The following is a 27,748-nucleotide window of genomic DNA, read 5'->3' as shown; positions in this document are numbered from 1 at the left end:
TGGCTTTTTCTGCACAGAATCTATCTAATATAAGATTTGAAATATTTAATTTTATTCAAAATTGCTACCCTAGTCTGAAATGAATGTAAGGCCAAGCTGAGTTTCTCCTCAGATTCTCCAAATCACTCATCATCTAGATTTTCTGGTGTCAGCACGGTCAGGACTATTTCAGGCATTTCTTCTCCCTGCTTGATTTACCAGGAGACATGTCATGAGATTCACCTGGCCTGCAAATCGGATCTGAAGAGGCGGAGGAGGACAATGACAGGACTCCTAGCAGTCAGTCATTCATTATATAGAAATACCCTTCAAAAAAATCCGTGCCTGCCTCAGGTGAAATAGATGTCAAATTTGCCTGAAGGACATGGATCAAAGAGTACTGCCAACTCAAACTGCACACATCGAAATAGCCCACAGCTGAATTGCCCATTTTCCTACTGAAGCAAAATTTCTCCTTTTCTGTGGGTGTTGCATAAAGTACATATTTTAATCAGCTTAAAATGTATGTTAATTATTTGCACAGATCTCACCATTTCCTCTACAGAAGAAAAACAAATATTATGTGATTGTCAGTGTTGGACAAATTCTTTCTGTCTCAGACCTGTGGGACGAAAGGAGGAATAATCAGTCTTCATGTTTTGGTTTTTTTTAACTCGTTTTAATTCAACGAATTGTTTGGCAATATCTTGTACTTTCTAACTATTGTTTCACTAACAATTCTGCCTGTTAGGGAAAAAAAAAAAAATAGTCCTGTGATGAGATTCTGCCTCCAGCAAAGCTGATCTGTGGGAGGACAGATAGAGATGGTGCTGAAGGCACCTGATATATTGCAGCTGTGTTGATTACCAAAGAGTGGGAACAGCCTTGCCCTCACAGCCATGGGTGTGATAAAAGAGGGGGTCAGGTGGGGTCTGCTGGCTGTGTGTGAGGAGGGAGGAGTAGGAGGTTGTGTGAGGGTTAGATAGGGTTAGGTGGCTGTGCTGGGGACAGAAAGGAGCCAAAAGGAACTGCAGAAGGAAGAGAGAAGAAGGAAAGAAAGAGCTCGAGCTGTGTGGAGCTGCCCATGGGAGGCTACATAGATAAGGTACGAGAGACTTTTGGATACCAAGCCTTCTTTGGTGTCAGTTGTATCTCCTCTGTCACTGACCTTACCTGCTTTATCTCTGTACCTTATTTCCTTCAATTTAGCTGAGTGTTCCTTGGATGTGATAGTAAAGCAAAGTTTATTCCCTCATGCTTTCAGCAACTGGATTCCAGATTTACTTGTTGAATGTTTCAGGAGATTAATTCCATTGAAAAACTTCTAAGTTGGGCTTACTGATACATCTAAGGTAGACAGAGTATTCATGCTGTTGACCTGTTCTTGAAAGCAGACTCTTCAACCTCAGGCAGGTGAAATCTCAAGCCTGATAACTCTATCACAAATAGCTCTGCTAAGGGGTTTGTAGACACATCTCTTGTATAACTTGAGTACCTTGCTCCTAGAGCAGGTACTCTTTCATCCATGTACTTCTGCTACTTGCTAAGAGAGGACCACTCTGTGCTATGCCTGCCTTCTAATGCAGCACTTTCAGAAAAGTTCAGGTTATAATAAACAAAGTTTTGGATAAGGTGTACAAACTTCTATTTCTCTTTCCCTCTAGATGTTAAAAAAAAAAGCCCCTAAACATATCTAAGTTTCACCACAAAGAGTGCAAGAAGTGTATGGGATCATCTCTTGTCACATTTCTTACTTTAAACAGATTTAGAATGGTTTTCCTGGTAAGAGGCTGCCAGGCATAGCATTGAATCTTCTTCCTAATGTGGGTAATTAATTGTTCAGTGGTATTGGATTTATTGCCTTGCAAAACAACATGATTTTTTTTTTTTTTTTTTACTAGCTTGAAGTGTCTTTTACAAATTATTTATTGTAAAACACTGACTTTTTTTCCTTCTTCCCCCCCCCCCCCCCTATGATATTAGAAAAGTCAGGAACAGTAGACCTCAAAAGCTTCCTGGTTCTTTCTCTAGGGTTTTTAGCCTGGAGAAAAGGACACTCAGAGGTGACCTTATCACTCTCTAGAGCATCCTGAAGGGTGATTGTAATCAGGTGGGGTTGGTTTCTTTCTCCAGGCAAAAACTGACAGAATGAGAGGGCACAGTCTTGAGCTGCATAGAGGGAAATAGAGTTGGGAATTAGGAAAAAGTTTTTTACTGAAAGAGTGATAAAATACTGAAATGGTCTCTTGGGGGGGGGGGGGGGGGTGGTGGAGTCACCATCCCTGGATGTGTTTAAAAAAAGATTGGATGTGGCACTCAGTGCTACACTTGAGGTGTTGGGGCATGGGTTGGACTTGATGATCTTAAAGGTCTCTTCCAACCTTGTGACTTTGTGATTAAAACCCAAAGGATTATTTCCAGCTAGGGATGTAATCATCTTTGTGAAAGTGTGAGTTTCACACCACATAGCTGCAAGTTAGCACATGAAGTACTTTAATTCTCTAAGACTTGGAGAATTTTGTTCTTGAACAATGAATATAGCTGAAATAAAAAGTTTCAGACAGATTTTTCTGAAGACTTCTTTTGTAACCACTGCCCTCAGTGTAGATGATCTTCAGAGTTAATGTTAGGTGTTTTGAAAAAAATTCTTTTTAATATCAGGTGAGCACTTTCTATTCATGCTTGGTGTACTGTACCTTTGGGAGTTATAGCATTCTGATAGCTTTGAGGCCAGGACTAAAATGATGGACTTTTCAGTCTTGGCTATGCTCTACACCGCTGCCAAGGAAAGAAATAAAAGATGTGTCCGTGGCAGCCCTGCTGCTCCTCAGCCTTGCAGTTTCCTTGGGGAAGCCTGGATGTGAAAGCTGGGAGAACTTTTTTACAGGAGCAAGAGTCCATTATGCCCAACCAGACAGGATTGCAGTTTGTTTGCTGCACAAGCTTATAATACTGCCAAGTATTTCCTGTGTAGCATTGGCCATGACTTATTCAAGGATGAGATGAACAAAAAGGAAAACCTTGCATTTCCCGAATTTAATTTTGTGGAGCTTAGCCATGGTTCGCTGTCTGACCCTTGTGTTTACAGGATTTTATTATATTAAAACACTAACCTTAAGAAGAGGTCTTAATAGAATTTGATAGAGATCAATCCAAATGACCCAACTGAATTATTCCAGCAAATCTTAACGTAGAAGAATATTTCTTTTTTAATGGCTGTTCTTGAACAAGAAGAATGCTTTGTAAAGCACAGCAGAAAACTGTATAGATTTGAACCTTGCAGATATAGGTATGAATATAGGAGAGCTTGCAGATTTGATATAGGATAATTAATGTCAGTAGAATATAACTCAAAGAAGTAGTTGCATTCTTGAGAAACTGTAGCATATTTAAATAACCATGAATATTACCGTTCATGATCTTGGGGCATAAAGCTGTAGTAATCTAGGTATCTACAAGTAATGCTGCAGGAAGTAGTAATGGCAGTAGTAGCAATCTTGGAAAATTAAGTGTGTTCAAATAAATATTAGAATAAAAATGAACTTCAAGTAAAAGGCAGTTTTGTAATTTTTGCCCCTTACAGCTTGAAAAAATATTTTTGGTTGGTAGGGTGCTATGGGAAGTGAGAGAGGGGCTGAAGAGAGGAATCAGATAATATCCTGCACTCTTTATATCAACATAAGGTCTTGTGCTATGTGTGTTTGTATCTTACACGATATGCCATCCTTGATGAGGTATTTAAATTTCAGTCAAATGTCAAAAACTGAAAAAGAAAGATATGCTAAACATTTTATAAATCTTTTCATTAACACATTCCTGCAATACAAAATACTTCTACATGCTGCAAAGTAGGTTCAAGTTGAATAAATTAACAGTGATGCCAAAATATGTGAAAAGCAGGATATAATAATAACAAAAATGAATTACTTAAGATAGCTTTAGCTAACTTTTAATACAGACAAGCATGCTTTGACACCCAGTTTTAAATTCTAAATAGGTATGAAGAGAATCTAGGATAATTTTAATGATAGCTGTCCTATATTACAAGGAATCTTAAAATACAAGAGGCAGAGCTGCTGACAGTAGGCAAATGTTTTCCCAGGACAGCACATCAGTGACGATACTAGAGGCCTGAATGGCAGAAAGTGATGGACGAGCTTTTTCTTGACATCCCAAAGCCAAAATAAGTGGGTTTGACTTCATCTGCACAGTATCACATCTAAGCTTGGGGGTGGAGGAGGAGAAACTTGTGCAGGCAGTCTGGCAGGGAAGGAGGGGGATGACACTGAGATCTCCCTATGCTTCCTGCTGCCAAGGCAGCATTTCTTCTGCTCTCCTTTGGATGGGACGCTTTGATCAAAAATATTCCCCTGAGGTTTCAGGGAAAGAGGCTTGGAGAGAGGAGCTCAGATGTGTCTCTGTGCTCCCTGATGTCTGACCCTGCCTAAAACTACAACTGCTACTGCACCCTCTTCCATAAGAACATCTTGCTAGAATATCCTCCTCAAAAGGTGAAATTTACAGAATGACACTTAAAAAAAAAAATCATATTCAGATCCAGGGATTGTCTAAAACTGGAGTTGTTTTGTTGTCTTTTTTTTCTTCCTGCACATCAATGGGTGATACTATATTGAAGTAGGATGGTGGAGACAGGATAATTTAGTGAAAGCATGAAAACAATAAGTGCTCCATGTGCTTGCTAAAATGACTGGAAAATTCATATTACATGGATTTTACCAAGGCTTTAAATTTTATTTAATAGAGAATCTTGGATTCACAATTTATTGTTTGTTTGGGTATTTTTTTTAAAAATACTTGTTCTAGTTATTAGTACTGCATTATTCGCCAACAGTTTAATTCTGCATCTATATCCAGCTCAGTTTCTGAACAGCTAGGATTTGGAAAAGTGGAATTTGCCTTTCATTCAAATTCAGATGCTAACCAGAAAACCAATGAAAGCCTGAAGTAAACTCTTCTTAACATATCAGATTTAATATGATTTTATTCACTCTTTTCTTTCAATGCATAAAATATACAGGGATGCCTATGAGAAGGTGAAAACAGCTCTCATCAAATATACTTTTCATTTTAAGGTGGGTGGGTCAGTTTTGACCATTTCCCAGTTCTTGTTAGTATCTATTGTTCTGCCAGCTTTGGCTTTGCTGATATCCAGTTTATTACCAGAATTCAAAAGAGACAACAGCATCTTTCTAGCTTTGTTGCGTATAAAAATATCCGTCTTGTAATTAAATATTTTATCACGAGATTCTGACTTTTAAAACTGATCAGAATATTTGGGTTTTGCCACTTTTTCTATTTGAATAACAGAGACATGTTTTGTTTGGTTGCTTGTTGCTTTCTTTTTTTGGTGAATGTACAAAGCTAATGCTATTTCCCACCTTTAATTAAACATGTAAATTATTTACTTACATAATGAAAGTTCTGGTATTGGCAGGTTCCTTGTATTATTTATATAGCCCTATGGCACAGAAACCTCACATTCTCATATCACTTCATTGTTTAATCATCATTCCATTTGATGTTATTCATGTTTGGAGATGAATAGAAAAGGCCTGTGAGTTTCAGGGTCCACGTTACGCTGTGCATAGACATCAAACTAGTCCAAGCTACTTGTCGCAACCACAATCCAGTGCTTGATACTTTATTTCTCTAAATTATTATTCCATATTTTTGTTATGAATTCTGTATATAATTAAAGGCTTAATTGATTGGTCTGTGGAAAAAATAATATAAAGGAAAAAGTGCATGGTTTTGGTCCAGCTATATTGATCCTAACAGTCTTAGGCGCTGTCCTTTTTGGTACAGAATCATTTGGTGAGAATAGAAGATGATTTTTGTGCCACTTTGCCTACCCTGCTAAGTAATGTGCTTTTTTTCTCTATATTTCTTTTCCAACACAAGTCAGATGCTGGGGTTTTGTTGCTACATGGGTGTGTGATCTCATTAAAAGTGAGCTAAAGTAAGTTTTGTATGTACTTTGTGTCACCTTGTGTAATGATCCTCATGGAACAGGAAAGCTGGATGCATGGGTCAGCTATGAAGAGACAGAGGGTGGAAGGAGAAAGAGTGGCCAGAGGTATCAATTCTCTCCTGATGTAAGCCAGCATGATCTGTGGAGCTCCATGAGCAAAAACGCAAGAAAAAATCAAAATCATGAGGCTGGAGAAAGTGGCTCTGAACACACGTGTTTATTAAATGTCTTGTGTCCATCAGTATGTAGGCAGCAAAATGAATAACGTGAAATGCTGAAAGAAGCTGAGCTTTTTTTATTTTTGGTCATTAGGACGTTCAGCATCTGTAAGAGTGAGGTTGTTCAGTACTACATGGAAAGATTTATTAATTCCCAAGGGTCTCATTAATCCTTACAGGATTGTGTTAATACCAGGACTAGAAAACTGTCACAGTTTAGCAGCTGGCCTAAATTACCTCACTCGTATTCATATTTCAGAACTGTGTCCAAGTCTTTCAAAGCAGAACCTGCCTTCTTTAGTGGAAGCCCAATCTTGTTAAACTTCATGGAGCTATTAGCATTGGCAAAAGGAAGAGCTCTTTTGCCTTGATGAGAAACTTCTGCGTTTCACTGTAGATTGTTTCAGAACTTCAACTAATTAGCTCCTATGTGAATGAAGGAAATTCCTGCAAAAATTAATAAAGCTCAAATTACCTACTTCAGAAGTGATCCCAGAAAGGGTTACTTCCTTAAAGGGATGAAAGTTCTGCAATAGCATATGGAATGAATGGCAGAAGCATAGTTTAAAGCAGCAGGTATCAATGAGCCATTCTTCAAATCCTTTGCCCTGAAGTTGTGAGATCACCAGTAGCCTTTTTGCTGTGTGCTGCCGTATAATGCATGTGTCAGAGCCAGGGTATGTACCGGAGGACTGTCTATTTTTATTTTATGTTTCTCTCCTCACACTGGACAAACTTATTCTTCAACCTAAAATAATGTCAGAAGCAATAATAGGGTATATTTTGGATTTCAACTGTAGCATATTATTTAAAAGAACTAGAGTTGTGATCACTTGTCCTGCGTCGACATTTTTTAAAGGACAAACAATTGACCTAGAAATTGATCCAGTGGAGATGGTACAGAATATCTTCTCTCACATTTTCTTTTCACAGTTTGTGGCACTGCTGAGGGGGATTTTTCTGCATGCTACTGTATTTGACCTAACACAGATATTCCCATGTAAGACATAAGTCCTTTATGAGCACACTTGTCATCTCTACTAATGCAGGGAAAGAGCAATGCCATGATTTTAAAAGGGACGTAACTCAGAGATATATTTTAGCAATTATATATGTAGATTTAATCAGCAGACCTTATTGCTAGCAGGCTAAGAAATTCTATACCTCATGCAAATTATTTAAAACAGAGAAAACAATTCCCTTTCCTCTTCATGTGGCTAAGTAGTCAGAGTTATTCTTGAATTTGAGGTTAAGTTAAAGCAAGCACTTTCATTGTGGCCAGATATTCTTACTTAATATGCATAAATGCTGACTAAAAATAGTAAATTACATCAAGTGTAAATATAACCTCACATTTGCAGTGTACCTATTAACAAAATAAATCAGTTTTAGTCTGACATTCCTGTATTCTGTGACAGTCCAGTGTCAAATAAAATAATGTTTTAAATCTTGGTCAAATAGTGCTCTAAACTGAATATTTACTCTGAGAGCAGCTGACCTGAGTTTTCTTTTAAAATTTTGTCCTAAGGATATTTTTTGGAGTCTGTCTTGATTAGAAAGAACCAAGACTTCTGGTCTAGTTAGTGGACCTGAATGTTAACTTGAAATAAAAAAACAGTCTGCAATCTTACAACAGGATTCTGCAAAAAGGATTATTTTAGTTATACTGTAATAGTGGCAACTCTGTTAAGCTTTATTTCCTTCAGTGGGTTTTGTATGGGAGTTTACCAAAATTTATTAGTTGTGCTAAAGGGCTTTAATTTTCCTTCTGTAATCGTACTACCTTCCTAAAACCAGAGTGGAAAAAAAAAAAAATCATGTAGTCTTTAAGTCATTATCATTAACAAATATAACTTGTGATAGCTACATACCTACATGTCCTCAGGGCACTAAAGTAATTATAGTTATCTCATAGTAACTGTATGCTAAAATATTTTTCTATGCATAGCTTTAGTGAAAGGGTGTTTGGTCTTATTTATAGCACTTCATGTCTAACTGCATAATAAAACATATTTTTTTTGCAACAGTATTTAATTTCAGTATCACATTTTCTTTACTCATTAGCTCTTCTGACCAGACTTTTCATAGTAAATGAAGAGCTTATTTCTGCAATTCTTTTTTTCCATGAACTATAATAAAAAGTATTTCAGTTTAGATAGAAAATGTTCAGCCCCTTACAAGTTCTCAAGTTGTATTGATTATTCACATAATCAAAATAATAATATCAGGATCAAGAATTCTCTATTTATTTTACAGCAGTAACAGTTCATCCTTTAGCTACTGCAGATGTTTAATGAAATGCACTAGGGTTTTTTTTGAACTGACTCTTTATACAATGTTAAATTATTCAGAATGGTTAATTACCTCATCCATGGTAGAAGTACCTACTGCATCTATTGATTGATGCTCATTAGCATTTGGAACTTTTTGCTGGAATTTTTTTTTTTCCATGTCTCTGTATTTCCTGCCAATCAGTGGCAGCATGAATCTGCATCTCGGTGTGCATGTATAACTTGGTTGTTTATTGATTTTTAAATAAACTGTCTGTTGTCCTTTCCTTTATAGGACAGTTTTTTCCTATCTTTTTCCTACCTCATTTCTTCCTCTTAAACTTCTTGGGAGGCGAGTTTTATGCCAATGTTTCTGGATTAATTCTATGACTCGCGCAGTGCCGATAGAAGCTTGTGGTGCCTGGAGTCCTGCCTGTCCGTACGTTGTTCAGAGCAGTGGAAGAACCATGGATTGGGGTGTGACTAAAACTCATTCTAGTTTTGGCAGGTCTGCCTGGCTCATGCAGCGTGAGTGACCCAGGGGTTTGCAGGATTATGGGAGCCGGGAGCTCATGCCAGGCTGCTGCACATGAGGCAAATGTACTGCGGAGACTCAGTGGTCGTGGTTAGCACGCTTCTCAAAGTAACTGCGGCTTCATAGCCTTTGATTCACAGCTCCCTTTTTCCTGGTTGGCTAAGCATGCGAGCAAAATAGATAGATATTTCTAGAGACACTCTCAGTCACTTTGTCAGTTATTTTTAGAGTTTTATGTCCCTAAAGGTATATGAATATACATCTGGAAGCTTGTTCAGCGTCTCTGGAGTGGTTCTTTATTCCCTGCAAACGCAGTGGCTCCAACTGTGTCAATTCATGTGCAATGCACATAGAAATCACTTGCTGTCCTTTAGTTTTTCTTAAGGGCATGGAATCCACACTCTTGTCTCAAATGTTTGCCTGTGCCATTCTAGTGAAAGCTTTTAAAAAATGTGCTTTATACTGCTTACTAACCTTTCTGTTTTAAGTGGCAGAAAGCTGATATAGGACGGCTTTTTTTTTTTTTTTTTTACAGTATTGGTATTGAAAGCATTTAAAATTAATAGAAAAGTTGTTTGTTTTGTCAGGAAAATTTCAGTTGGAAAATTAGAAACTACCAATTTTCTAAATGTTTGAAATAAAAATACACTGCAATGAGGATTAACCAGTAGTGATGGCATAAACGAAACCCCAATTTCACAAGTTTGGTCACTCTTCTGCTACCATCACTAACACACAGCTGTCTCCTTGCTGGCTTTTTTTGACTACAACCAATGGGTAATAAGGGGAACATTGTCTTCAGAGAAAGATATTTTTCTAGCACCGTTGTCTTTAACCTACCTGGAAGATCTTCAGGGTCTGCAATTCGAAATTGTTTTAACTACTAGAGGTTTTAGGTTGCTGGTAGTGCATTGCATCGGTTCTGTTACACATGCTTTAATTTCTGCAGTTTACTTAGTCAGCTATGGAACCATCACCTTTGAACCCGACACATCTGCCAAAATACAGATAAGAAAATAACGCCAGTGAAAACTTCCTGTTTAACTGGAGACACTTCTGCACTATACTTAACTATCTACCTAACCTTATTTATTTGCAGTATAACGGATAAAAACACCAAAGTAATTTTGGTTTGAAAAGTGGGAGGGGAAAACCCCACCGATTAAAAATATTTTTCATATTGAGTTAGCTTTTGTTTTTTTCATCCTGTCGTGTTATACTTGTTAGCTAAAGGATGTAAATATCTGGAAACAAGTGCACTCCCTAAAGTTTGCATTAGAAGCCATGTATAGTTTTACATCTTCACTGCTAGAATGGAGAGTAATCACCTTGAGGTGGAACTTGGATGCAGAAATTTGAAAGATAACTGAAAGCTTTTAGAGCTAATAAAAATGGACAGTTATGTAATTCTAAATAAGAAATTGTACTCTGAGAATTTCTGCTAGCTGACTCTGTAACCACATGCATAGAAAACATTTGCTCTAGTTCACCACTTTTTTTTTTTCCCCTCTTACAGTGGATGCTTGTGATTAATGCTGTCATTTATAAACGTTAGTCTGGATTGCTTTTAAGGAATAATTACCTACCTGTACTTTTACATTTTTTCTTTCAGTGTTACAGAATAATTTGTCATTAGGAATAATCAGACACTGTTCATTTTCTTCAAGTAAGCCGAATATTTGAAGTAAGTGGTAAATGATTTATGTTAGGGTATATCAGAAATTCTTCCCTTTCTCTCAGTTTCTGTCATTGACTGCCAGCTCTCTGTAATATATACAAGTGTCCTAAATAGAAAGTTCTGTGTGTGGAAATGCGGTTATGTGCTTATTTGCTGCAGTTAAAAACAAACAAGAAAAAAAAAAATCAAAAAAATAAGTCATCCAAATGTATTGGAGTTTATGAATTTAACTATGTAAAAATGCAGCTTATTGGCATACCTGTTTTCCTGGGTGTTTTATGTTCTTTTCAAAGAATGTTTCAAGACGTTTAAGGATGACCCCTCTGATTTGTGCCTAGCATTATGCATGCATTATGTGTTTAAGTGCTGGGCTTTAACTTCCAAGCCTCATGGCCTGCTGCCATCAAGCTGGGGCTGAAGGTCCTGACTGAAGTGTGTCTTGTTTCAATTTGCCTACAAGGAAATTAACAGGAAACTGCTGATATTTGTTTTTTGTGGAACTGACAGGGGAATTCACAGTTGAGTCCACTCCTGGGTGGGAGGTAACCAGGACAGGAGCAGCAGCAAGGAACAATTTCTCCTGTGAGTGATAGGGATATGCATGATACGCACCCCCAGTTCAGATTATAGCTTGGTGTATAACATTCACGCATCATTCTCAATCCTGACAGTGTTCCCTGACCTGGAAGTCTGTGCCTGGGAACAGGTGAAGATGTAATAAGGAAGTAAAGAAATAGATTTGTGTTGGATAATTTTACTAGCTATCACTTATAATTTTATCCCACTTCAAAATGACTAAGAAAACCTGGCATTTAAGGCCATACCTTATTTTATGGCATGGTTAAACAAGTCATCATTTGGGTTTAAATTATAAAGAGAAATTTTTAATACCAATAACCATGATCTGTATTTTTAGTATTGTGATGAAGGAAGGAGCTTATAGTTGAATAAAAGTCATATCAGCATGACATGCATTGCCACAGAGCAAATATTTATAGGAAAGGAGTATTTTCTGTTAGTATCAAAGATTTATTTTCAGAGCTGTTAGGTTATGCATGCACCTGGTGAATTCCTTGTTTGCTGAATGCTGCAGTGTTATCACTGTAGACAGCTCTGTGATCCAGAAACACCTGATCGATGACCAGAATGAGACTCTTCCAAAGCATATGGTTTCTTGTAAGTTTTCCTTGCCCTGAGAAATATGGCTGACTGTAACACAAATTTTATTAAATCAGCTTTTAGCTTCTGGCTTGCTGGCAAGCTGAAATCATGTTTGCCAGCTGTAGCTTCTGATCTGAATGATCAGGCAAGCACAGATACAGGCAAGTCATTAAAAGAAGTTTTCTCAGCTGTCTCCCCGGCTCCCCAAATGCCCATTCTCACTGCAGTAATTAGCCAGAGCTGAGTTTCAGGGAGATGTTCATTCCCTGTGTCAGAGATCTGTGCTCACTGCTTCAAAAGTAACCTTGACTAAGCTGCGCTCTGCTGTGTGTGTGAAATGTCTTTCCTCCTTGTGGCTCCTAGTCCGTCCTCCGTGACTTGGTACCACACCTTGCTCCAGTCTCTGTTAATGATGTGTTTCCATGGGTAGAAACTCAGGGTATACACAAAAAAACCCCACGGCACTCTACAGCTGGGCACACTTTTCTTTGATGAGCAGGAGAAAGGAGCCTGGAGAAAAATGCTACACAGGACAGCTATTAAAAATTTTTTTACAAAGTCCAAAATAAGTTATCTACATTTCTCATAATGGTGTAGGGAGAGTTAAATATATGTGTTTTCCTGAAGATTGCAAGCTTGGTTATTAGGACCTAAAAAAGGCAGGGTTTAAACACTAAAACATGAATTAATTTCATCGTCTAATAAATAACGAAAACAAGCAGCACATGGGAGTTAAATAGAATAATTTGTTATTGTTCAATATAGTCATCAGTCAAGACCCCATGGGACCTAGTAAAAAATATTTCGTCCTGTGTAGAAGACAATTTATCTTTGCAATATTTTACAGCAGGCAGATTTATTTAGGAGCTAAGCCTGTGCTTCAGGTTTTTAATGTATTTTCTTGATCATTTATTGAACTGTTATTGGACCTACTGCTGAAACTTTATCTCCAGGATGCCTGAGAGATCCTCTCGTGTCCGTGATGGTTCATTCAGTTAAAAGCTGCACTGCTCTGTGGGAGCAGACTCTAAAAGAAGAAGCTGTGCACTCCTCAAGGGCTCCTGAAAATATTGTCTTCAGTTATCTATGAATGATAGGTTGACAGAAGAGCAGGGGGGAACTTAAGTGCTGATTAAAACTCAAGTGCTCTGTCTTCTGTGACTGCAGCTTTGGAATACATTATAAACTACTTTTGGGGAAAAAAAAATTCAGGGTAAAAAATCAATACTTTAAGTCAGGCATCACTTCTGGCTGAGTGACACATGTTAGGGCAATACATGAATAATCCTTTTCATGGGTAATTTCTAGAGCACATTGGGGTGACTGCTTTTAAGTCTGTATATAATTTTCAGTTGAATGCTACTGTCATTTTTATTTTTGTACAGAATAGGGGAGGGGAGACAAACTCTTTGTCCAAGAGCTTACCTACTAATCTATCAATAATGTTCAATGCACTGATTCTACAGGAGACAGGTAAGTTATCAAGTTTGGTGTGCCTCTGTGTGCATACATACCTTGCACGTATGTCTGTGCATATAGATTTAGCAACTTCTTTATAAGTGGGTTTCATAACAGACCAATACCTTTTGAGAAAAAACCCAACACTTCTAGTGCTTGACACACAAGGCATGGTGACAGGAATGGCAAGGGGGTTGCTTGGGCAGGAGCAAGTGTGTGAAGAAATGGAGAAAATCAAGGAGTTAAGAACAGCATTGAAGTTAAGCAGGCTTCAGAGTCTTTCAGAGGTGAGGATTAAAAGCTTTAAATAAATGCAAACTATAGGGAACTGTGTGTGCGGGTCATGATAGAAGTGAGGAGTCACATTGTGTGAAGTAGAAGGGATGCTCCTATGGAGGGATTGCTGGAGCCAGGACAGAACTAAGTTCATTTACTTCTTCGCCCTTTGGGTGAAATTCCTTCATTTCTGTGTACAAATAAAATGGATAAAATATAAACTATTGTGACTGTGACTAGGGTAGGCAGCACCTGGTTTAGTTCTTTGTGGATTTTTTTGTGTGTTAATTTAATTTCAACGGAGTTTAGGGTTCTGGGTTTAAATTTCAGTAATTTTTTAATAAGAAGCATGAGTTTAATGTCTTGAGTCTTGTAGGTGCATTACTTGTCTTCCTTATATTGCAATATTTCAATGGAAAAATAATATATATTGCTGAAAAAAAAATAAAACCAAAAAACCTAACAGTTATATAGAGACCTTCCTTGCCTCTTCAGTACTAATACAGAGCATTTGGAAAAATCAGCAGAGCTTGTCCAGGATCTCAGTGAGCATCTCATCTCAATTATACCCTTCAGAGCTCCTTCAAAAGACTGAGCATGTACTTGCTATCTAAAATGTAGAGAATAGTTTCAAATAAGAGGAATGGACCAAAGCTTTCTCTATGAGAAATCCAGGTCCCTGCATAATATATTGCACTAAAATTCTATTTTTCAAACCACTTTGTTATTTACTTCTATTCATGAAATCCCAAAGAACTGAAATTGAAATGTTTTTCCTCTTTTTTTTAATTGACCAATACTTTTCCATTTAAAGGTGATTTACAGCCCTTTACTGATCTTTATTGTTGAGATTGTTTTAATAATTTTACCAACCTGTATTAAATAATCTGTGTAACTTAATTTCCAGCAACCTTAGCCACCATTTTTAGCTTGAGGTTAAGTAGAACTAACACCCCTTTATGTGACTTTTTCCTATATTGGTTTACTTTCTGAAGAATTAATTACACATGAAAATTTATACTTCATTTCTTTCTGGTTTGCTTTATGAAAAAGTCATAAAGTACTGCTATTCTTACATCTAATTTTTTTTTTTTTTTTTAAGATGTGACTGAGACAAATGTTTATACAAGAGACTAACTTCAGTTTCTGTAGCTGAATTCACACACTAGAAGATAGAGTGTGGTCTAAGTGGTTATTTGGGTTGTTTTCAGCATAATGATGGATGCTCCACTCCTTAAATTCTATGCTTGTATTCACACACTTGAACAAGATAAAATCTTTATTTGATCTAGCTGAAGTTTTTAAGAAAAGATCATTGAGTTTATATTAGTTTAGTTATCACTTCTAAGCAGCATGCCACTTTCTGCTGGGTCACAGAATAGACCAGAGGCTTTTTTATCTGCAAATGGGTCACGAGTTATTGGTGTCACACAGAATCACTTCCGAGAAGTTTGTGTACACAGAGTGCACAGTCAGAGTTCATAAACAAAATGTTTACTGGACTGCCCTCTCTAGAAGAGTTAAAGGCTTTTTTTTTTTTTCAACAGTGATTTAAATTTTGACAAGTGAACCTTAATCATAGGTTTTTTGCCCTGGGAGTCCTTTATCCTGTGCTGCTGTAAAAAGAAACAGGTTTCTTTTACTTTATATTCAAAAGCATGTAGCTCTGTTAGATTACATGCAAATGAATGAATCAAAGGCTCACTCTCCTAGAATAAACTGAATATGTGCTACTGAATTTAAAAAGGATAAGACTGAGTTTTAAAAATAATAATTCATAGAATTTGTCATCATGGATGGTTTTAAAATTGTCTTTTTTTTTGCAAGACAATAATTTTCTATTATTTTGTCTTAAGATGAATAGTGAAGATTCAGGAAAAAAAAGAGGTAGGTTTGAATGATGAAACTGAATGGGTGTCTAATTAAAATATTCAAGTCAAAAGTGTCTTACATTGAAATGCCCCTGAAAACTCCATACTCTTCATATTTTTTCATTTTTTTCTGCTATCTGCAAAGTATAAGTTTTCAAAGTTCTCTTATTTTTACTGTGTCTATGAATTTTTAGTTTGCAGTTGTGTATGACTTTGTTGAAGGCTTTTGTCATCCAATCATGGATGAAAGATAATCACTTTCACTTCAATACTCAACATAGGCAAGTATACGAGCATGCTTAGATATGTTTTATGAGTATATAAGTAGATATTACACTTCAACAACTGAAAAAAAGCCCTCTGTAGAGTATGTTTTGCATGCTGAAAATTAAAATCCACTGAAATGCAGAGATGAAACTTCCACTAAAACCAAGCATTCTTTTGTTGGTATCAGACAAGTGAGTCTTTGGGCAGCTGTTCTTGGTTTGCTATTTTAGCATATACCTCATGGACCAAGAAATGTTAAAATTGAGAAATATTTACAGAGAAAAATATTGCAATTTGTGTATTTGGGGCTGAAGGTGTCTTGAATGTGGAGACACTAGAGACTGGGAAAATAGCCCAGAGAATTTTCTCTGTGCATTCCTGGGCCTTTTCCAGTGGCCACTGTTGGGTGGTGGATTCAGAGCACCTTTGGTCAGCTTTGGTTTTAGTTACATTTTATTAAGAGGCAGTGCCAAATATCTTCCACTCTGCTCAAACACCAAAGGCTAAGGATGCTGTTGTGGCACAACACCATACACCTGCTTGCAGTGGCAGCACAGAACATGAGAATTCCCAGGTAGCATTTCTGCCATCTTTTGTGAGACTCGAGTACACAAGTGATGCGTCAATGGAATTTCTATCTCTCCAAGCACTAAGATGCTCTATTCCCTGTCATGCTTTATTAATGGCTTCGTATTTTTTTGTGAATCAGTTATATGGTACCTTGTCCTATCTGTGCTCATCTTAGTAAATAAAACAGGAATTTGAACAAATACTGAGATTATGTTTGAGGACTTGAAAGCATCAAGCTTTTTTAATATTTGGAAAACACTGATTTGTTTTTATGCCTTTTTATTAATTCTGAATTCTTTTGAATATCTTCCTTGAGCATCATGAGAGTGAACATATTGAACTTGACTTAACAAGTGCCACCATGCCACAATATTCACTTTACACATACTTGAGTTACAAGCAAATATCACCTTGGGTCTTATGTGTTCTACAAATCCTCCATGATCATGACATATGTGTCAGAGTATAACTTTGTCAGTGCTGCCACCTTTCTTGACATATTCATCCCTTTCTCTAATTTGTGTAACTGCAGAATGATACTTTGGAGAGCTCCTCCATGAAGTACAACATTGTGCTTTGATTATGTCCCAATAATGTTTTACAATGAAAATTGATGGCATTCTGTTTTTCCAAAGCGGCCCCTATTTTAGTACAACCCAGACCTTAAAATGCCTGGTTTAACAATCTATATTAGTTTATATGCATATGGATTTCTTATTTCATAAAATACAGGTACTTCAAATGGGCTTCCTTCATCCTTTTTGTTCCATTATGAAAATGCAACTCTGTGAAGTCAAAGTGAGCTACAGAAACATTTGGCATTCTCTGGCATCAGAGATATTTTAATCAGAAGCATCTTTTTGAAGTCTCTGCTATCAAAGGAAATGGTCTTTTATCTCATCTTACCTCCATACATAAAATTTCCAGCAGTGATCGATAGAAGAAAATTTGTGAAGTCCCTTAGGAAGCATCTCTTATTAGTCTATACCATAGGAGATGCTACAATCAAAATGTGACTGCCATAAAAATGTGATGTCAGATAATTTGCAGGTTTTGGAACATCTCAATGTTAACTGAAAAAAATAAAAAATATGGGTAAAAAGTTATTCAATTATGTCTGTGTAATACAGATCCCCCTCCCTTCTGTAGCTTGTGAACGTATCTAATGCAGGAAACAGATATAAGATATAAACCTAAGAATTCATTAAAATATTTTAACTGAAACATTAATATTCTACTAAAAGAATGGTAACTAGTTCAGCTGTAATTACAAGTGAACAAGGAAGAACATACCCATACAGGATATATTTCAGAAACTTAGTTTGTACCCCTTTTCTTGGTGTTATGCTCATCCTTCTCCGGGAGTGTCATGCTGGTAGACAGAAACATGAAGGGAGCATGTGAGGGAGCACAGGAGGCTCTTCACTATGAAGCATATGATGCCAAGGAATTGTTCTTCCTCCTTCAGGATCCACTAGGGATCATTTCCTGATTTTTGTCATCTTGCTTTTGCACCTACTTCCTTCATTTGTCCACAGATCTGCATAATGCCCAAAGTTACTCTCTATGTTACCTTGTACTTATGTAGCTGTGATTTCTTTGCTCCCTTTGTTGTCCCTAAAGCCAGGTGTGTCCAGGTCTTGGTCTGCATGGGGAGTTGTTTCCAGCTGAGGGACCTCCCATGCCTGCGCTCCTCTGTGCTGTGCTCTGTGTCCCAAGGCTGATCCTGTGCTGTGCTCTGTGTCCCAAGGCTGATCCCTTGTGTTTCTCTGTACTGCCTCAGCACATCAGAGCCTGAATACCCCACGCTATGCAGAATGAACGACTCGTGGCTGCTGCTGGCTGCAGTTTTTGTACATTTGTACAGCTTGTGGGTAGCACAGGGCAGTCAGAGGACAGCGCTGACGTAGCAGAGTGCCAGAGTAACGGTGCAGGGATTGAGAAGGAGCTGCGTGCCCGGGGTGCTTAGTGTGCATTTTTGTCATACATCTTCAGAGCCCAGTGCTTGGGTGTCATCAGCCCATACACCAGGCAGAACTGCACTGAGTGTTTGACAGATATTTTAGTGGAGGGCAGAACAAAAAGGCTGAGGGGAGCTGCTGTAGGCACTGTGCACAGTGAGTCTGTAACCAAAGAGAGGGGAAGGCGCACACCCAGACTACTCATACAAAAACATTTACAGCACACGAAATTGACCGTATACACCGAGACATTTATGTCACTTAATTTTGCGGTCTCGGTTGATGTATACAAAGACTGAAAGAAGACTGAGAGAAAAGGATGAGTTTAGACTCGGTGTCTGAGTCATAAACATTAATTCTCTGATTTACCACTGTCTGGTCTTTAAGGGTGGCTGCTTAAGTATATGTTTTCTTGGTTTGTCTCTCTTAGTTGTTTTCACCTTTTTTTCCCCCATCAGTGTTTAAAGGGCATATAGTGGCTTTGAAACCCCTACTGCATAGTGAAAACCAGAAACCTTTAAGAATACTGTAAAAAATAACCTGAATGACTGCTAGTTTTAGAGGTCACAGTGATCCTTGTAACCTCTTATGGAACTAAGGATGGCATACAATGTGAGTTACTTTATTCATATAATAAGGAGTTATTTAATGGTGAACAGAAATTGAAAGTAAAGTTAGCAATCTAATGTAAAATTATAAAAGATAAGAAACAATTCCTAAGCTCAAATGACTATTTTGACTAAGGCTGATCCTGAAATCCTTCAAATTTGTGATCTCAAGGAAAGGAAACAAATTAAGAATTTATTTACCTTCAGTTTTAATCTGATTATACTCTTTGGTGTACTTTTGACATTGTTCTGGTTTTAAATATCGATAGATATTCTACTGATTTGGAATTACTGCTTAAAAAAAAATCCTAGCTTTGTCTTAGTCCGGATAGCATTGCTGATATTAAGATTGCGTCGTTTATAAAACGACACTTTGATTTAGAAGAAGTGGAAGGAAGCAGCACAAATTACAATTCTTTCTTTCAGTCTTGAGCACTTCCTCTACTTGCTAAAGTCAACTAAAATGTTGCCCTTTACCTCCAGGAAGATAAGGTGGAATTAGGGCTGAAAAAACACTGAATGTTTTTGTGCAGCTTTTCTTTCACCTGTCACATAAGTAATTGTGTCAGTGACACCTAAACAGGAAACTACATGCCAAGGAAACACATTTTTTTCCAGATCATGAAGCAGAAGAAATTTGAGAAAGCTCATGATCTGTCTCACTCTAAACTTCTGAACTGCTAATTTGAGTATTTCTGCTGCAGACAACCTCTTTTCCTAAGGCTGTAAGAGATGAACATTCGTGATGTTTATTTAAAACTTTCTTCTATGTATTGCAAAAATAGCTTTAATTATGGAATTGAAAGCTTTTGCTGCTGTAACGTACTTCATTTTGTCTAGCTCTTTACAATAATTCTGCCACTGTCTTTCTAAGACTGATGGTCAGTGCTTCAAGGCAAACATTTTTTGCCTCTTAGTTACACTGAGGGAACCAGAACAGTTTGAGATAATTTGCTCACAAAAACATTTTGACAAATGGTTCTGGTGATTGCTTCACTGGAGATTATCAGTATTTTAGGGCCAATTTAAAGTTAAGACTGCTGGAGATCCCCTATATCACCTATCTGCATTTCATTAAAGACATTATTGGGAAATCTTTATCAGGTGAAGCTAGCAAATACATTTGCCCCTATTTGAAAACAGCAAGAAATGATAAATTGGAGTTGTGAGGCATTTACTGGCCCTTTGAATACTTGCTAATGTAACATTATTTCATATTTGCTTTTTTTTCACAAAATATATTTATTTGCACTTTGGGAATAAACATCCATGGTATCTTCAAGGTACCTTCTATCTGCAGCAGCTGTGCTGTAACAATGGTTTGTGTCTTGAAATCAGAGAAGCCTTTGTAGCTTTCACTTGAGAACAAGGCTCTGTTTCAGCTCTGTAACAAATTTTCTCTCTCTACATCAGTCGTAGAGGGTGATAGGCAGTAAGTACTTCATGGGGTCTTTCTGGTCTTGTTAAAAAATTGTTGACTTTTTTTTTTTTTTGCCAAATGGTGGGGAATTAAATCAGGTAGACTGGAAAGGACCATATCATAGAATTAGAATTCTGGAGGTTGAAAAAAAACCCCTCTAAGATCATTGAACTTGATCATTAACTCAGCATTGCCAAACCCACCACTTAACCATGTCCCTAAGTGCCACATATCCATGTATTTTAAATATCACCTTGAATGGTAACTTCACCGCTCCCTGGGCAGCCTCTTCCAGTGCTCGGTAATCCTTTCAATGACATATTTTTCCTAATAACCAATCTAAACCTCATCTGGTGCAATTTGAGGCTGTTTCCTCTCACTTTATCACTTACTAATTTTGCTTTAAATTTGAAAATATTGATTTCTTATAAATAAGAATGTGACTGAAGTTCCATTTTAAAAGGGAAATACCCCTAACCAAAATAATTTTAATCAATTTATCTGCAATGAAATAATGACGTATTGGAGAACAGTATTTTACTGCTTCAATGTGGTATAATTATATTTGCATACTCCTTTCCTTTCTATACGGTTTTAAATACCCACCTTTTAACTGTGTCTCTTCTGTTACCTCTGCACTTTATAACCAGATTCCACTCAAATTGAACCAGCTCAAAGACCCGAGTTCTGCAGTTTCTGCAGTTCCTGAGTTCCCGAGTACTGAGCACCTGAAATGTTGGAACAGAAAACTTAAGCTTGGACTGAGTATATGCTTTTTAAATTACATTAATAGCTTAGGTTTATTAATAGCTTAGGTTTATTCCCTCTTGTGCTATATATGATCAAAAAAGTTTCTCATTAAAGTGTGACAGTGCTTTATTTTGCCTGTACATAAAACCTCCATGGTTATTATACAAAAAGAAAAGGCAAATGACAGTTGGTGTCAACACTAAACAGCTTAGGGAAAACTATTTCCTCAATATGTATGTAATTTAATTGAAATGCAATATTTCATGAATATTAGAAAGTGAGGCTTTATTAAAAATGGCAAGGAAAGTGAAAGCATGACTGTTTAGAGTAACAAGCAGCACAAATTTATTCATTCAATACATTGCTGAATTATTTAAAACTCAGCAAAGCACAAGGTCACGGAATAATTCTGGCAAGTACGCACTTTTGCATGATGCATTTCCATAATTCCACTACATCCATAAAGTTAATCACAGCTTTGGCATGCAAGCCTGCTTCATGTACTAAGCTGAGCCAGAAAAAGGCTCTGAATTAAAACTTAGAAACAAACCAAACAACTGACACTACAAATGATTTGTGATAGTTGAAAGCAGATGTGAACTCCATAAAGCTAGCAATTCTTACAAATATTTCATTTACTAAATCCCATATTTACTTGCAATACGCATTTGCAGGTGGAAAGCTGTCATTGGTCTGGAGACACACCGAAATTGGTGCGCACGCACACATTTTGATGCCACAAGTCTTCTTGAGGACACAATCATTCCGTGACAAGTGAGAGCTGACAAGAGGTGTCCTTCGGACCATGGGGAAGAGAGCAGTTGAGCTATCCTTGGAAAAAAAAATCCATGGAAATTCAGTCAGTTTTTTATTGTGGGCATTGGTACTCGCCTGTTCCGAGTGCAGACTCACTGCAGACTACTAAACCGGAGAGGCTCAATGTATGCAGTTTTCAGAATTGCATCATCATGTCTTTGCTCCCCAAAAGACAATGATATATGGGAATTGTATAAGGCTAAGGGCTTCTTCTCAGATTATGTTTGAGATTCTAAGGCAAAGCCCAGGCTATTTTGAATTTTGCAGTAGAGATTTTGCATTCAGGATTTTGCATCTTGTTTCCCAGCACCTCAATCAATTAATTAAGGCATGAGTTTGAGTATGATTTTGAGGACTCCCATAATCACAGTCATGCAGTGCCACCTTGAAGACAGTCCGATCTAAATGGATTCTGATATATGGCTAAATTATAACTAAGTAGCATTAAACTTGTCTTGATAAATGTGGCTGAATTCTAGGCAGAGGCTTCCTAATATAACAAAGAGTAATCTACATGCAGTGATCTCTCTACGTGCATTTTCCTCTCTGCAGGTTTTGAAATATTTTAATGGTAGCTGGGAGCTGCCGAAAGTATTTGTTGTTTCCCTTACACTTCCTTCACACACACACACACACACACACAGAGGAAGTTATGGTTCAACCAGACTTTCACAGAAGAACATGATTTTTATTTGATGGCTTGGTGGACCTAGTTTTAATTTTCAATAATTTGCTCGATTTATTTATTGTTCAGCTCAGTTTTTTTTTTTTTTTTTTTCCAAATTAGTCTTGAAATAGATGTAATTTATCTCAATATATTCTAAGACAAGTGCAGAAGGGAAATGAAATATACAGAACCTTAATTTCAAATACTTGCAATACGCTGAGTACATTTTTCAGCACCTTTAATCTTAAGAATTTTTTGGTTGTATTTAAAGCTGAATGAAATACCTAAAGTTGCAATTTTTAAAACAGTACCCTAGTTCTATACAGGTTGCTTATTATTTGATTAACTTCCAAAGAAATCTCAGTTCTACTTTTCAAAAAGTAGATATTAAAGAAGGTATTTTAATCTGGTACCCTGTTCTACTCTTACAGTGGTTCTATATATAGCAATCAGTGAGTTTCTGCTGAGGTGATGCATATAGATAACTTATCCAATCACTTTACTTCTTTTAAGAGAAATTGCTTTCTAAATAATTTTGGACCTCTCTGATTAAGAAAAAAAAATCGATGAGATTTTTATTTTCTGTATGTAAAGCCCAAAAACTCTACTGTATATAAAATTGCAATTGTTTTAATAGTTACAAATTGCTTATCGAATCTGGAAAGAATTAACATCTATAGAAGTTGCTGAAAGTTTCCTTTTGTTGTGAAATCTTGAAATACATTTTGTGCTGGAGAAGAAAACAGGGAAAATGCTAAAAAGTGAAGAAGATTTTTAAAGTATTTATTGGAAATAATAAGCAGTCATTTCTTTCATATTTTTGTGTGTATTGAACATTATCACTCAAGAAAACAGATACATTAGTCAATAACTTTAAGTGTTTGATGCGTGAACTTCATTATAAATTTTATATCATTATAAATCTGCAATTTATTCAGAAGTGAAACAAGAACTGATTAAGCACAGGGTCAAATGGCAAGCAGTTGCCATTTTGTTTGGTGAGTTTGTGTGCAGACAACCTGTTCATATTCATCAGCTTCTTATTGTAGTTCTACAGAGGATCTTATAATCAGAGATGATTATATCTGTGTAAGCAGAGAAGATGCATTATAATGCTCTACAAAGCTTTCCTTAATATTTTGGGTATATTAAAGGATAATTTTTTTTTTTTTTTAAATCTTTTATGGTGTTACCAGTTTGATCAGAAATTATATATTCAGTGCCAGGGCCCTATTTTCAAAATTAGGACTACCTTCATTAGACCCTGATGTAGACAGAATGTCCTGAATTGTATTCCTTTTGAGTGAATATAGATTAGGAAGTAACCCTTGTGACCACATCAAGTGCATATGAAGAGGTGGGTTTTAGGGGAAAAAACCAACAAACCACCAGCAAAAAACTCCTTTGCATTTTTAGTCTGTAATTTTAATATTTAGAAGTAAGCAAAAAAAAACCCTGTACAATTGAAACTCGATATTGCCAGTCCAAATAGTATTGTTGGGGCTCTAGCATGATTCTTCGTAAGAATTTTTTGTGTCTTAAAAATGTCAAAAGTGCAATTGTTTCAGAACTTTGGAAGAGTTAAATGGATGTAATCTTCTGTCAAAATCTGTGATTAGCTCATTGAAGATGATAGCTAAGCACCTTATCCATACAGTTCTGTACTATGATAAAGAATAATATTCAATGAGAAAATAACCATGTAATTTTATTATTTTTCTCCCCATCAATCTAATCAAAACATCAGCACTTTTGAAATGCTCGGCATTGTTGTTCTAAGTACCATGGTCACAATAATTAATCCGTTTATTGTAACATCTCCTACTGGTTTAAGGCATATGAATAATAATTATGGAAAACTATTATTAGGAAAAAAGCTGCTATATAAAACCTCAATTAACATTGGAAGACAGCTCAACAAAATTCTGCGGAACATAAAATAAGTCAGTCTTGAATTATCTTTAACTACATTACATGTGTGCCTTATTTGTTGGCATTTAAAAATATTAATTTTGAGCTTCATGAGAGGATAGCAAACATCTTCTGTTTGCTTTCAGCCTAACAGTTTCTTGTTTACTTTCTGCATTAATTTAGCTGTTAGTACAATGAAACTGTCACTCTGATGTGACATTCTGACTTCAGATGTTAGAAAAACAGCAAATTATGTCTACCAAACATGCAGAGCCTTTGCTGTCACAAGTTATGCGTTGTCTAAAGACAGATTCTTTTTGCTGCGTGGTTCCAATAGGAAATTCACTGCAAACACAGCTCTATAAGAATCTAATATATAAATCATGGGTTATCTGATTTTATTGTCCCTTTTACTCATGAGTTTTTCAAGCCAGACAGTTTGCAGGAAAGGCACCAAGGAAAGATCTGAAAAGATTATATTGCTTTTCTAAATTACTCTTTGTCTATGCTTAAGGGAATTTGTCTTACCTTAAGGAACTGGTTTGATATCATTCCCTGAAAGTCCTGCTAAAGTGGCTCTTGTGTGACCTAACAGATAATAGTGCTGGGGTTTTGAGATGCCTGTTCTTCTCACCCATAATTTAAGCAGTCTTAGGAGGAGCACAAACTGCACTTTTAATGTATTTAGTAAAAGCCTCTTTATAAAGGGGAGTCACACACAGTCCAGGTACCCTGTCTCAGATCATATCACCAGCAATTTATTTGTTAGTCTTCTTAACAGTAATTCCCACTGCACCAATTAACTCAGATAACCACTCTCCAGAATCAAAGCTGAGTTCTGTTGGCTCCATTTACCTGCTTTTCCAGGCTCTGCACATCCTTGGCAAAAAGAAAAACACAAAGAGAAAGGATAATAGAGCTGGTCCCAGAGGAGAAGTCATCACTGTCCTTCAGATCCACACCTTGGGTGACAAAGATGGTAGAGTCTTCACTGCTGATTTTTCCACAGAGCTCTTCTACCTGTGCTCAGGTAAAAGTCCTCTGGGTGGCCTATTGATCACACAGGTCTGGAGAAAACTGTTGCTGCTTTGAGCTGATAATGCTGGAGCAGAAGCCACAGTAGATGGCTTTGATCTCATTCTGCTGGAAAATTAATTCCTTTGGGGAACAGAACTTTCTGCCTCCCTGGCCACAGGAGTGGAGATTTTTTCCCCAGAACGGTCATGTTTGTTAGGATTCCTTCACGTGTTTTTACAGATCCTCATCCACAGAGCTGCCGTTCCCACAGGTAATGACCATGGAGCACTTCTGGGAGTGAAGATACAAAATACTGGGGACTTCTGTGGAGACACAGCAGCCCTGTTACTGGGTGACGGACAGGTCCACAGACTTTACTGAAAAATGTTCCTGTAGAGGGTTGTAAGCAGTTTGTTCAATTTCACAATAGATCAAAGATGTGATTTTAGTGTGTCAAATGCAATGCAATCCTCAGGCTGCCTGTATTTTAAGTATGACATCTAGGGTGGGATATATTAGTATATATTAGTATTTATATTTAGTTCATATTTTAGCGACAAAATCCTACACATTAGTGAAAACAAGCGATAGATTTTATGGTCTTGTGCCAACACTGAGTTCTTGTTTTGCACATAGGCTTTCCAGACTCTATGAAATTAATAAAAACTGCTCATGTTAAGCACTTCCACAGATATTCTGAAGCTACAGATATTTCTGTGAGATAAAATATTATGAAAACAGAACAGGTATAGAGGGTGGACTTGCTTGTTAAAATGTTATGCAAGATTAAGCTGTGAAAATCCTTTCTGTGACCTTGCTTTATGAATAAAACACTGCTTGTTCCACTGGTGGGTGAAATTAGAGAACACAGAAGAAAGGAAAATGACAGCTATCAGTTCTTATGAAGTTATGTCCCCATTGCAAGCTCTGTGGGACAAATTGTAAACTGTGTTATCCAAATGAAGACCATTTCAATTCTAATCACCGCTATTAATATGCAAATTTTCTGAATACAAATATTCCCACTACAGTAAAGCGCACATTTACTTTGGAGAGTAACAGGCATCCCATTTTTTAAAACTCCTTTTTACCATTAGTACCTCAAAGGCCCTACATCACAGCTCTTATGCTTACTGCTGGTTTTAAAAATAGACTGATTTCTCCCTGAGCATGTCAATGACACTGCTTCAGTCAGCAAGATTTTGGATGCCCATTAGTGCTCTATTTCCCTCCTTAGAGGTCTGTGGCCTCCCTGGTACCCTCTGTTCGAGGGTCCCCATTAGGCACTGCGTTGTGCTACCACTAAACCACGTGTCTAGCTGGCTTAGGATCATTTTACTCTCCATCACACGGATTTCGTGTCGTTACAACATATAAGTGCTCTTAATATCTTCACCTTTCTAAATAGCTAGGCTGGTTCATCGTTCTGTGGGTTTGTTTACAGCCTGCTTCTTTGATGGGATTTGGGTATTCTCAGGAGCCAAATGAAAAGAAAGTGTGTTTAAATGTCATGGGCACCCCAGTGGCTGCCACAGTGCAGTGGAGGGATGTAAGGAAATGTAATTAACCTTTACACCATTTTAGGTGCAGCTCTGTTTATGGTGAATGGAGGTGATGACATATTTGTGTTTTAAGTGAGAATATTGAACAGATGTGTAACAACCTCATTATATGATATTCTAATAATCCTGAAATTGTTTTTAAAGGGACAGCTGCCTTACTTACTGTTGTGTCATGCACAAAATTGAGAAAAGCCACAGAGCAATTTGCTGTTTTACTATTTTACTAAATACTACTTTATGTGAAAACTTGTCACAAACCTAGAACCCCAAAACTTTCTCAAAATACCCAAATCTTCTACTTTCTCTGCTCTATACCAACAAAAGTGAATCAGAGAGAACTAATCAAGGATGCTACTTCTCAATCTGTCAATTTAATGTTAAAAAATAATATTTCAGACTGCACTCCTGTTTTATTAGCATTAGCTACAATCTTGGAAATGTCTTAGGGTTTCTATGTCTGTGTCACCTAAGCAGTGTGCTTTGTTAATAAATTTAAAAGCACTCCAAGTATGACATTTTTATTTTAGCTACAGTAAAATTCTTCTGCAAAACCTGAGGGTTAAAGCTAGTTCACCTTCTGTCTAGAACTGTTCTTCAGCCCTCTCCTTTGTTAGGAAGGAAAATGGTTATAAATATCTGAAAGATACAAGCCTGCAGGCTTGGGTAGATTTTCTGAATATCATTTCTTGAAGGCATTATAAAATTATGCTGCCTAATGTAATGTAGATTAGTCAGCAAGGTATTGTTTCAGTAATGGTGCC

General features: G+C 36.9%; 1 long non-coding RNA gene across 1 annotated transcript; it reads left to right on the top strand.

Annotated features, from left to right (window-relative positions):
• The first annotated feature begins 916 nt into the window (after positions 1-916).
• LOC120753006 (uncharacterized) lies at positions 917-27,748 on the top strand. The gene is made up of 3 exons (XR_005700919.2): positions 917-1,084; positions 25,276-25,438; positions 25,666-27,748. It is a non-coding gene; the product is annotated as an uncharacterized LOC120753006 (long non-coding RNA).

This window comes from Hirundo rustica, chromosome 5 (assembly GCF_015227805.2).
Source record: "Hirundo rustica isolate bHirRus1 chromosome 5, bHirRus1.pri.v3, whole genome shotgun sequence".
Classification (NCBI taxonomy): Eukaryota; Metazoa; Chordata; class Aves; order Passeriformes; family Hirundinidae; genus Hirundo; species Hirundo rustica.
Note: the sequence above shows the minus strand (reverse complement) of the source record. Positions and strands in the feature narration are given on the sequence as shown.